Source organism: Cibotium barometz, chromosome 12 (assembly GCF_041138505.1).
Source record: "Cibotium barometz isolate CiBa-2024 chromosome 12, ASM4113850v1, whole genome shotgun sequence".
Taxonomy (NCBI): domain Eukaryota; kingdom Viridiplantae; phylum Streptophyta; class Polypodiopsida; order Cyatheales; family Cibotiaceae; genus Cibotium; species Cibotium barometz.
The window spans coordinates 13112126-13125342 of NC_141057.1; the positions used below are offsets into that span (position 1 = coordinate 13112126).

General features: G+C 45.4%; 1 pseudogene across 1 annotated transcript in view; it reads left to right on the forward strand.

Moving 5' to 3' along the window:
* Nucleotides 1–13217, forward strand: part of LOC147633076 (uncharacterized) — a 76404-nt pseudogene that overhangs the window by 40598 nt on the left and 22589 nt on the right. The window contains exons 4-7 of the transcript XR_015267080.1: nt 4793–4921; nt 5047–5096; nt 5191–5288; nt 5376–5660. The product of XR_015267080.1 is annotated as an uncharacterized LOC147633076 (transcript). The remainder of the gene's footprint in view (nt 1–4792; nt 4922–5046; nt 5097–5190; nt 5289–5375; nt 5661–13217) is intronic.

Here is a 13217-nt window from a genome sequence, read left to right on the forward strand (position 1 = left end):
AAAGTGATTGACAAGATCAATGAAGTGTCCTACAGGCTTGCTTTACCCAGTCATTGGAAGATTCACAATGCTTTTCATGTGAGTCTTCTGCGGAAGTATGTGGGGCCAGATCCAGAAGAGCCTGTTTCACAGGCAGGAGATTGATGAGCTTGAGGAGATCCTCCAGCTAGAGCAGATTGTATTTTACAAGGAGAGAAAGCTACCACATGGGAAGCTTTCCAAGAGATGCCTTGTGAAATTCAAAAACTATTAATCATTGATGCAAAGTAGGTAGATGAGGATTATTTCGTTGACTACCCGCAGCTTTTGCAAGCACATCTTGAGGCTTTTTATTTAAAGTCAACTATTTAGAAGCCGGGGAGGATGTCACCATTTGGTACATCTCCATTTCTGGAGCCACTTCTATGGGACTGTCACTCTATAGAGCGGCCAGATTTGTACCATGTTCACATGTGGCCAGGCCAGTGCCCCATGTGAAAGGGTCAGTTATCTTGTGTCACATGGACGGGAATCAGTTTTATGCCACCCGTGTGTGACCAGTATTGTGCCATATGAATGGGAGCCTGTTTGCTGCCACCCGTGTATGACCATTATCCATGGGATTGTCACTCCATGGTAGGACTGATATTTGTGTCGACCTTGTCTATGGGATTGTCACTACATAGGAAGGGCTGTGCCAGGATGTATGTTTTGCCTATGGGACTGTCACTCCATAGGAAAACCAGGACTTCACATTTCTGTCGCGCTAGTTTTGTGCTCGACAAGAAATCCTTGTACAAGTTTCATGAAAGGGAGATTTGGTCCATTAAATGTGCACATGCATTTATGTTTGTATGCATAAACTTGTTTTCGCATGACTTGTTTTCGTGTGTTTGCTTGCTATGACGTGCTAGTACACTGGACGGGGACACCCCCAGTGTACCGTGGGTGTGCTGTCTGCTGACGAGTTGTTGTGGTGTGTGAACAAGTGGTAAGTATTGCCCTTTTTGGCCTTTTCAAACGTAAAATTCATAAAGTCATGTAAACCTTAATGTTTATAAGGTTGGATGTTTACACACATTTAAAATTTTATCCGGACACTTTCTAGTGTGGGTGCCCATGAGCTAACCTTTGAGTAAGATTTAATAATATTTAAAGCATCTATTGCATGGGCAACTTTTCTTTCCCCACACGTGGAAGGTATTGAGGGGGGTGGTGGATGAAAGGGAGATGACTACAGAATTGGGAAAAAAAGTTGATTTTTGGCTGCTGTTTTTGCACCTGCCTGCTGTCCTTGTGCTCGCCTACTGTTCTTGTACCTTGCTACAGCATCAGCACCCGGTTGCCAGCATCTGTACTTGCCTGCCAGTACTGTACCCGGTTGCCAACCCTGCACCTGCTTGCCAGTACTGTACCTGGCTGCTAGCACTGTACCTAGCTGCAGCACTGTACCTGCTTGCTAGTACTGTACCCGGCTGCCAACCCTGTACCTGCTTGCCAGTACTGTACCCGGCTGCTAGCACTGTACCTAGCTGCAGCACTGTACCTGCTTGCCAGTACTGTACCCGGCTGCCAGTTTTGTATCTGGCCACAGTACTGTACCTGCCTACCAGCACTTGTGCCCGACTGTCAGTATCTGTACTTGTCTGCAACACCTGTACAGTCCTACAACACATGATTATTACTAATCTGCAATTACAAATGACTGTACTTGTTGATCGTCACCTTTGTACCGGTTGGCTGCCCTATTGGTACCTGCTGTTTGCACCCATTAGGAGTACAACAAAAAGAGAATGATCTTCTCTGTTGAGATTTGAATTAAAACCTTTGCCAGGTATTTGTTTCTATATTTTATTTCAAATTCAGATAAAAATTAAAGTTAAATGTTGTTTTTACAAGCTTTGTGTAGGCAAGCATCACCCCCAGCCGCCTTCACCATGGAAGGCCGCCGGGATAGTGATTTTTTTTCCATGATTGCCTTGACTGCGCCCTTACCTTTTAAAGAAGCCAGTAAATGTCATGTGGGTATGAGGAAAACTAGGGAGCAAAGCTAACCTGGGAGCACCAGGTATTTCTCCCTCCGTGATGCTTCACCTTGCCAGGCGTTAGTATGGGCGTGCCTGTTGGTGAATGGTCTCGGAAGACCAGTGAGGGCAGGTGTTCACCCCGTGAAGGTGGAAGACTGCATGTGATTTGGTCTACTACGACAGCTGGTTCTTCATCGACAAAATCTTATTGTATTTCAGTTGTTCTCACTCCATGTTATGGAGGAATCTGGCCATGAGGCCCGTGAACACTTGTACATATAAATACTCCAAGAAATACAAACTGTATTGAGGGGGGGGCGGGCCCTTTTCGGCCCCAATGTTGGTGTCAAGTGTTCTTGGTCATTTTCAGTTTTAACGTTGCTAATAATGTCCATTGTTAGTATTAGTTAAGTGATCTAAAAATGTGTATTTTGTCTTCCGATTTGTAGGCCTCTTGTAGGGAGCGGTTACAGTCATACTGAACATAGGGTGTGTAAATGTGACTCCAAGATATACATATCTTGGCACAATCTCCACTTGCATCCCTTTGAATAGGAAGGATAGCCGTGAGGTGGTCGGGCGGTTGGTGTTAAATACCATCACTTTGGTTTTGCCCAAATTGACTGTAAGGTCTCTCTGTGTGCAGAATCTGCAAAGCATCTAGGTTTTTTGTAGTCCCTTTGAATTTGAGATGAGGACAATGTCATCGGTGTATAACAATATAGGCACCACTGTTTGGGCCAAAGGTGATCTCTGCCTCCAATGCTGTCCACAAAGGATGCAATTTCATCAATATATAGTCCAAATAGTGTCGGTGAGAGCGGACAGCCTTGCTTTCCCTCAATAGTGCTACATCTCCCTCCTGACAGACTGCCGAGTCGTGCAGTCGGCCCGGCGGGTGGAAGGAGCTGGGAATGCGGGGGGTACTGAGGTGGGGGCTAGGTGCAGGTTGGGCGGGAGCTCTAGGTGGCTTGAGGGCTTTTTTACGTAGCTTTGTATAAAATTTAAATTGGTGACCGATGTAGGCATGTTACTATGTATGGGAGGCTTTGTTTTTTGGACATAAGTGCCATGCATGAGCTGACCATATATAACAGGACACGATGTTGAGGTAGGGAAGTATGCTACGTACCTGATGATAACCACAGGGCTAGTTGCGCCTAACCTTGGGTTAGGGGACCTTGAGGATTAGTGTGACAGGCTGTGATTACAAGGGTTAAGGTGTTTATAAGTGTTATCCCATAAGTGTAGCTATGTATGAGTCATCGGCTATTTACAGGTTGATGAGGCTATATAAGTGGGATGAGCTTATTGAGTGGTGGATCCTATTGTATTGTATCCTACCAGTGTGGTTGGATAACAGAAGGCTTGTGTCTAGGCCTGGGACACAGTCCACAGAGCGTTAGCCTTTGGGCTCGGGGTGGTCTATGGATTTAGACCTACGTTTGGGAGGTGAGCTAGCTTGCACCCCTTTGATTTGGAACTAATCTTGTTGTTTTGTGTTTAGGATATCTGGGGGGATCTTACATTGCCTAAAAGGTGGCTGCTGCAAGTAGGAAGGATCTCCACGTGGCACTCACATGTGACAAGTTTGATGCTAGAACTAGGTCATGGTGGGTAGATGATTTGTTGAAAGAAGTTCTCTATGCAGTTGAAGTAATCAATCAATTAATTGAATGAATAAGGTTTTGTAGGGCTGCATTCTTGTGATAAGGGCTGAGAGATTAATGAGGTTGTCTCAGCTTGGAGCGCAGAGTGATGAAACTTGAAAGTAAGCAGAGGGCACCAAAAGATATGTTTTTTTCCAAATCTGAGTATGCTATAATGACTATGTGTGCTGACCACTCACCAAAACAACCACCAAAATGGAATGCTAGAAAAGAAAAGAAAAAGTAGAAACCCTAGGCTAAAAAGGACAAACCAGTAGTGGTTCCCAACCATAGAGTTTCTGTGTATCCTGCCATGAACTCGGTGTTTAGGGTATACCCTGTTTGCACTTTGGAACCACTTTCGTCGGATTCTAACTGAAGCAATGCTTTAGGAGTCTTGAGGTCTGATACGGGCTAGATGCTAGTGTTCATAACAGTTCGATAATGACAATGGTAAACTAAAAATTCACAAACCCAAGCATTCCAACCTACTGCTCATCTCTATATTAATCTTTGAGCAAACCTTTAAAGTACAAAATATTGTTCTTAGCAACAACTTTAAACATAATCTAAAGGTGACCAATTGCATATGGAGCCCAAGTTGATGACAACGCTAGGCTTTCCCCAATCATTGCTGTAATCATGCTACCTGCCTTGAAAATGCACTCTTACGAGCTCCTGTGAACCACTTGACTGTTGGTTAAGAAAGCAGGAAAATTGATGACTGAAGTGGGGGGGGGGGGGGGGGGGGGGTTTGTAGGGGACTTTTTAATATTTATAGGACATCAACCCCCCTCATGGCTGGTCGACCTGCCCAGACTTGTTCGACTTGTCTGCCACTTGTCCAAAGTTGTTTGCCCATCCTCTGCTGTTTGACAGCACACGTCTGGTCTGGCCTTGCCTGGCCTCTTTTCTGGGCAGCCTGTCCCTGATGGAGGGCGGGTGCTAATCCTGATTGGACTGTGCAGGTGCATTACACCTTATCTCATGCACACACTAAAGGATTTCTAATGAAGTCATTGCAGGTTTGCTCGGCCAGATGATACATGTTCACACATTAGAGTTCTCTAATCTTTTTGAGCGAACTAAAAGCATTCTTTTGTGTCAATTAACAGAAAAAAGTTGTTCTGTATATAGGATGTTGGATCGCATACAAACTACGTGGCGAGGTTCTGCGGATGATATTGGATGGCTTCAGCGAATGCCTGGATCTGTGCATGTTCACGATCAAACACAGCGATTTGGGCAGATTCTTGGGTCAGTGTGGTATGTTATACACCCATCTTGTTCTTATGATGTGCCTTGTGGACCAAGCCAAAGAAAATCTATATTCCAAAATAGCAATTGAGTGCAGAGACTTCCGAAACACTCACCTACTTTGTACTTTGCAGCAATGGGGTGCACTCGTTGCCAGATGATTTTGTGTACCTCCTAGTGCCAGGTTTGCATACGATCCCATCCCTATTTTTATGTCCAGGAACTGATGATGAGCACACTTCATTTTTACAAGAATACATTTGCTGGGTTGGATCCAGGGCTGTTTAGCAATTATGGTCCTCTTTATTTTGTTGATACGAAGGACTATTTCTCAAAGCTGGGACTAACTTGTCATATAGCCAAAATCCATAGTGAGGTGAAGAAAGTACTGGTTAAACTTTAGCAGGTTTACGTGATCAGTGTCATGCTCCTTTCAGGATTATATATCTTACTGACTTTGCAGGCTGCTGTGGAAACAAATGCATCTGTACTGAAAGATTATATTGAAGAACTGTATTGGGGTTCAGGCAAGCAGGTGGCAGTTCTTGGGCACAGCAAGGGAGGAGTTGATGCAGCAGCAGCTGTTGCTATCAACTGGCCGACTTTGAGAGGCAAAGTTGCTGGGCTTGTATTGGTTCAGAGTCCTTATGGTGGAAGCCCCATTGCATCTGATATACTGAGGGAAGGGCAGATAGCAGATATTCAGACACGGTATCTTATTGAATTGCTGATGCAAAAAATGGTCAAGGTAACTTCTGATTCCTGAAGGTGCATTTGTCTTTTATGAGTATGTGATTGATTCAATTTCAAGCAGTTAAACAAGGGGATAACGTTGCAGTTTGGAGGTATGAGAAAGTAGCAAACAGTGTGGAATCTAGGTGAACTTCTAGATAGCTACCTAAATCTTTTGGATGCTGCGAGCTGCCCCTGGCATTCTGGCATCCTTTTTATCTATGCGATGGGTGTCATCTACATGAGTACGTAGTGGTTTTTCTGGGTTTGTTTCATAGTAGGCGTATGCTTTGTGAACACGCCATCCTTAGTGGTGTGAAATTCATGGTTTGTAAGCAGGTTACGTTAACTCAAGTCAGTACCAATGAGCTTAGATTAATGCTAATTAGTGGGGCTCAATTGTGGCACATTTATTTATTATTGAGTTTGAGTAAGTTAAGATTGAGTTAGTGTGAAGTGGCCTTACAGTTAAGGACAATAATCTGCATAAGTGACGATTAGGCTCATGAATATCATCCTAAAGATGGTGGGAATCAGACTTGGACCAGGCCTTGTTTTGCAGCAAGCCCAACACCTGGATGGTGGGTTCAGGTGGTTTGGGACACCAGGGCTGGTGGGCGAGGTGTTGGTCTAGCCTCAGGATAAGGGATGCTTTCAAGGGGAGCTTTTGCTGGGTGGTGAGCTAGCCAGCCCCTCCAAGAAGATCCAATGAACTAACAGTAGTTTGAGTTTTGCAGGCTAAAGCTGGTTGAGGGTGCCTCATTAAGCACACTGGATATGGTCAGAAATCAGGATCTTCTGTATGTGTGTGTGTGTGTGTGTTTAATGCTGGTCGACTGTCATTGATTCTTGTCCTTTGTACACAACAACCTTTCTCAGAGAAAACAGTGCATTTGGCACCACCTTCTGTAGGTTCTTAGTGAAGCAGGGTCTAGGATGGTATTAGAGTCATCCATATCAATTTTGGTTTACATGGGGCAGTAACATGTGATCTAGGTGATCTTCTGGATAGCTGCCTAAATTTTACAGATACTGCTATCTTCCTGGGCATTATGGCATTCTCATCATCTATGCGATGGGTGTCATCACACGAGTATATGCAAGGGCTTTGCTGGGTTGCTTCATAGTGGGCCTAGGCTTTGTGAATGCGGCCTCTAATTGGTGTGGTGTAACAGGTGCTGGCGTAATAGGTGCTGGTTGATTGTCATTGCTTCTTGTTTTATTTAGAATACAGGGTACGATAGGTTCTTAGTGAACCAGGGTCTAGGATGGTATTATTGAAACTATATATGTCACCAGGCTGCCAGCCATCCATGTGTTGGGTATTTCCATGTGCCTTTTCCATGTAAGGGGTAAGTGCTTGGATACAATGACCATTGCTGGTCTGACCTGCTTTTGTGCCTTGATGCCAAATCGCTCTAGCACCTTAAATATTTTGGACTGAAAATGCAAGGTCGTTGTACTGCTTACCTCTTGATAATGACTTTGGGGTCTCGCAAAATTACCAAGGCTTCTTGGAATTAACAGAGACTTTTGCTAGTCATGAAGAGGTGGAGCTAGGATGCCATGGGGCATGCTGCATTTCGTTTAGGCTAGATGAAAGTGATCTTGGAAGCCTCACATGATATGATCCCCTGGGATAATAGTGTAAACAGTTTTTTGATTTAGTGAAGTGTTGATATCTATTTGATGTAAACCCACGAGTTTGGGCGTCACTGACAGATGCTGGATGATCAGTTTTCTTGCAAACTAGATTCATCCATATCGATTTGTGTTGGCAATAACCTGCACATCTTTTGCTAGGAAGGCTTTTGTTCCCCCCCCCCCCCCCCCCGAGAAAAGATCCTTTCATTAGTTATATAAAAAACGCCCGTAGGGCTACAAAAGATCTCTCCTGCTCATAAGAGAAACAGAGCAGTGAATACAGCATGGCAGCCCGGGAGACTCTCCCTAGGTACTGCAAAATACAAGCATCAGTACAAAGGACTGAGAGGCTAAATCATACAATAGGGGGGGGGGAGAGCCAAACAGGTGGCCTGTAGTGCCAATGGGGGGATCCCGTGTGTAAGGTGTAGAAGGGGCCGCAGCGCCAAGTGGTGTGAAAGGCCTGGCGCCGCAAGATCGCCTCATCCGAGTCTCCCCGGATGCGGTCGTACTGTCCTCGCAGGGTGTGGATCAACTCTTGCCAAATCCCCCGTACAGTCTCTGCTGGTGGCTCCAATCTCCCCTCAAAGGCCGTAAAGCACCGGGCCGTCCAGGTGAACCAGATGGTGAGGCTGCTGAGGAGCTCCCACCGTAAATCCCTCTCCTGTGTCCAGCTGGCGGACGAGAAATCCGGTGCCGGAACCAGGCGAGGTTGGCCCCTCATAAATCTGATGGCCTGACTGCCCTGCTCCATCTCATAGCCCATAGCAGGCCTTGACGAAGTCGACCAAGTAGCGGCACCCCACGTAAACATACCCTCTGGAGAGAGGGGGGCCAGAATACGCAGCATCCGCAGCCAAATCTGCTGCGCCTGAGGGCAATCCCAAAGGCAATGTCTCTATGTCTCCATAGGGTGGCCGCATCGGACGCAGGCCGCCGGAAGACCACTGTAAACAAGCCAAATGCCAACTGCTGAGCCCCTGTGGGCGACCAGCCACACTGAAAAGTCCAGATCCTGCGGGCCTGTCGACTAGCCTAGAGCCGAGCCCAAAAATCCTCCAGGAACTCTTGTGAGAGTCCCTGTAGCCACCAATGCCCCGCTGCCGCTGGAGAGACCGTCCTCCTCGCCGTCAAAATATGCCGCCCCAGCCGAACAGTATACTGGAAAAAGGTAATCTCTGTGGCCTCAAGGGATGCATAAGGATCATGCCACTCGTACTCCTCGGTGAATCGGAGAGAGAATTAGGGTTAGAGATTCATGTGGGAGACATACACAGAGAAACAAGGGAGAGAGAGAGAGAGAGAGTTGTGGGGATAAGTCAACTCATGGGAATGAGTGTGTGACTCCCCTATCACACATGTATATTGCACTAGTACACATAGTGCACTTAGTACATTAAAAGTACTAAGTGTACTATGTACTATAACTTATGGGCTTGTACACACTATAAGGGTGGGCATAATGCCTTTACCCCAACAACCTCCCACTTAAAGGCAAAGTGCCCTTAAGTAAAGGAAAAGAAAAATCAGCATGTACATGATAATATACAAGGCCATATCAAGGCTAAAACTGGCCTCATCCAATGCCCATCAAGTGTGTGCAAAAATGAGCAAACCGCTCCGGAGGCAAACTTTTTGTCAACAGATCAGCCGGGTTGTCATCTGTATGAATCTTAACAAGCTGAATTTGCTTGTTCTCTATCACCTCTCTGATGAAGTGATACTTCACATCCACATGCTTCGTCTTTGCATGAAAGACAAGGTTCTTTGCCAAGTGGATGGCACTCTGACTGTCACAATGCAACAATGGAATATCCCCTGTATAGCCCAAATCAACCACTAACCGAGATAGCCATAATGCCTCCTTGCAAGCCTCTGTGGCTGCAATATACTCGGCCTCTGTAGTAGATAAGGCAGTGCACTTCTGCATCCTGGATATCCATGACACAGCACCTCTTGTGAATGTAAACACATAACCGGTAGTAGACTTCCGGTTATCTGGATGACCGGCATAATCCGAATCCGTGTAACCATGCACTAATGCATCCTGTTTGCCAAAGCAAATGCACATATCCTGTGTGCCCTTCAGGTATCTCATGACACCTTTCACTGCTTCCCAATGCTTCTTGCCAGGGTTGGCCATGTATCTAGAAACCACTCCCACTGCAAATGCAATGTCCGGCCTAGTAGCAACCATGGCATACATGAGACTGCCACAAGCTGAAGCATACGGAATCTTGGCCATATCAGCCCTGTCACTGTCCGACTGTGGGCTGTCCATAGCACTGAGTTTCACATATGGAGGCAAAGGAGTACTAGTCTTCTTCCCCCCGTCCATATTGAACCTCTGCAAGACTTTGCCAATGTATTCCTTCTGAGACAAATACAACACATGCTGATTTCTGTCCCGAAGTATCCGCATACCCAAAATGTGATTTGCATCACCCAAATCCTTCGTATCAAAGGTTTGATGCAGCCTCTGCTTCAAGGTATCCATCTCCTTACGAGATTTCCCGGCAATCAACATATCATCAACATACAAGATGAGGATCAATAGACTGCCATCCAAAGCTTTCTTGGTGTATAAGCAATGATCTATGTCACTTCTCCTGAATTTCTGGGATTTCATGAATGTATCAAATTTATGATACCATGCCTGTTTGAGCCCATAAAGACTCTTTTTCAGCTTGCATACAAGCTTCTCCTTTCCACTCACTGCATAACCCTCTGGCTGTTGCATATATATCTCCTCATGGAGATCACCGTGAAGAAAAGCAGTCTTCACATCCATCTGAATCAAGTCCAGATCATCATGCGCAACCAAAGCTAACACAGCTCTAAGTGTGGTCATTTTGACCACTGGAGAGAAGATCTCATCAAAGTCCACACCATATTCCTGCTTGAAGCCCTTAGCCACTAACCTGGCTTTGTATCTTGGCTTTGCATCTGGTGCAACTTTGAGCCTGTAAACCCACTTGCATGGCAAAACCTTCTTGCCTGCAGGCAAATGCACCAACTTCCATGTTCCATTTTTGTGCAGAGAATCCATCTCTGACTTCATGGCATGCTCCCAAAGAGCCTTGTCTGCCCTCTGTAAAGCCTCCTTATAACATGAGGGCTCCCCACAGTCAGTAAGCATCAAGTAATCAACCCCTGGAACAAACCTGTCAGGGGCTCTGGAGGGTCTTGTGGACCTCCATACCCAATGACCATCATTTGCAGGTTGCTGTCCAGCCTGCATATCACCCATTGGTGGCTCCTGTTCCATGCCATAAGGCTGAAATATCATGCCCGGTATTTCCTCTAACTGTGGCATATCCATAGGGATATTTTCTACCACCTCTGGCTGTCCATTTGGACCATTTTCAGCACCATTTAAGGGCTGGTTTTGCTGCTGTAATGGCTGATTTACAGCCCTTGGTTGTTGTCCATGATGTCCATCATCATCAAAGATGACTCTGCCAGGCTCCTGTTGCCTTGCAGGCTCCTTATACATGCATGTTTCATCAAAAATGACATCATTGCTACGTATAATCTTTCTATTCACGGGATCCCAAAGTCTATACCCCATTTCACCTCTGTCACCATATCCTAGGAATATACATTTGTGAGACTTAGGATCAAGTTTGGTGCGCATTTCCCTGCGTATGTGCACGTACGCAACGCAACCAAACACTTTCAAGTGCTTGTATGATGGAGGCTTTCCTGTCCATACTTCCTCTGGCACTTTTCCACCAAGCCTCGTGTTAGGTGACCTGTTTATAAGATGAACGGCTGTCATAACAGCTTCAGCCCAAAAACCATGAGGTAATGCAGCATGTGACAACATAGAACGGACCTTCTCTTGAATGGTCCTGTTCATCCTCTCTGCTGTCCCGTTTTGTGGAGGATCATAAGGAGTAGAGAGCTCCCTCTTGATGCCTTTAGCATCACAAAAGTCCTGAAACTGTTTTGACATATACTCTCCACCATTGTCGGAACGCAAAGCCTTCAGTGTTTTACCAGTTTGATTCTCAACAAGAGCAACAAACTTCTCAAACACTGAGATGTATCACTCTTCAAACGAAGAGGATAAACCCACACTTTACGTGTGGCATCATCAATAAAAGACACAAAATATTTTGCCCCTCCCAAAGAAAGCTGAGGCATCTCACATACATCTGTATGCACAAGCTCTAACTGAGCATCTTTCTGTCCAAGAGCTTTCTTGTGGGGGCACTAGAGTTGCTTGCCATAAATACAATGCTCACAAAACTGAAAACTTGAAAACTTTAGAGAAGGCAAGTAACCCAAACGAGACAATTGCTCCATTCCTTTGACACTCATGTGTCCCAACCGGCTATGCCACATAGAGATTTCCGGCAGCTCGGTTGCATTTACATTAGCATGGTGACAAACACCTGCATGCATGAAGTAAAGAGTGTCCACCTTAGAGCCTCTGGCAACAACCAGTGAGCCCTTACTAATCTTCCACTTTCCACGACCAAATGTGGTAAATAATCAGCATCATCAAGCTGTCCAGTAGAAAGCAGGTTCTTCTTGATCTCAGGCACATGCCTGACATCATGGAGCATAAGCTGTGAGCCATCTAAAAACACAAGCCTCACATCACCTCTGCCAAGTATCTTGCATGCATGGCTATCACCCAAATAAACCACTCCTTCATTGCCAGCAGTATACCTGACAAACGAGTCTCTGCAACCTGTGACATGAAAGGAGGCACCTGAATCAATGATCCATGAGTGCATACCATGACCACCTGTAAGAGGTGATTGGGCATCAAGTGAAGACGTAAATAGGACCTCATCCTCACTGTCACCTGCATGTGACACATTGATTTCTTCAATCTTGACTCCACTTTTGCCCTTTGGCTTTACATCTTTGGCTTCATCTTTGTCTTTGTCTTTGCCTTTTCCCTTTTCCCTTTGATCATTTTTCCATTTGTAGCATTGCTTTTTGATGTGTCCCTTCTTGCCACAATAATGGCATTCCAAATCCTTTTTGGAGCGAGACTTGCTCCTTCCCCGTTCTTGGCTTTTACCCCTCATCTCTTCTTGAAGAAGAGCACCCTCAACATCTGCATATGACAGCATAGCATTCGAATTGCTAGTGGCTGTCCTGAATGTGTCCCAACTCTTTGGCAAAGTGCATAAGAGAAAAGTGGCTTTGAACTCATCGTCCATTGCCAACTTTTGATTTATAACTTGGCTGACAATACCATTAAACTCATTTAACTGGGCTGTCATAGACGCCCCTTCCTTCATCTGAAGACCTATGAGTTTCTTCAACCAATACACTTTGCTTGAGGCACTTTGCTGGGCATACAAGTCTTGCAATCTCTGCCACATTCCCCAAGCTGTCTTCTCTTCACGAATGCTGAAAAGTAAAGTGTCTGACACAGACAACATGATGGTGGATCTTGCCAGCTCATCCATATCTTCCCACTCTTCAGCAGTAAGAGAAGCGGGCATTACACCCCTTTCTTTGATAGGCTTGTGCTGCTTCTTCTGGAGCAACACATTATAGCACTGGGTTTGCCAAATATCATAGTTATGTGAGCCTTCAAGCTTCTTGATGTGAAGCAATGAAGAGCTCTCACCTGTGGTTGCCATAGCAATATGCAACCTGTCAATGCGTGACTCCCTGCAAAATGTGCAAACACTGCACCAAAAGCACACAAAGTGCTCACAGTTATTCTCCCAAGCTTTATCTCCCACTGCGGAAGCACAAATGCAACTTTTCTCCCACTTTATGTGATGAAATCACCAAAATCTGGTTGCTGCAGATTTAGGACAGCACCTTAAATGTGCTGTGTTGCCCTTCCAAAGTACTGTACAGCAGTACTAAGTGCTCACCTGTGATGTACCAAACCTGTACCGGCAAGTACAGCAGCTGAAATTGAACCTTTTCCTCACTCAAATCAGTGTAC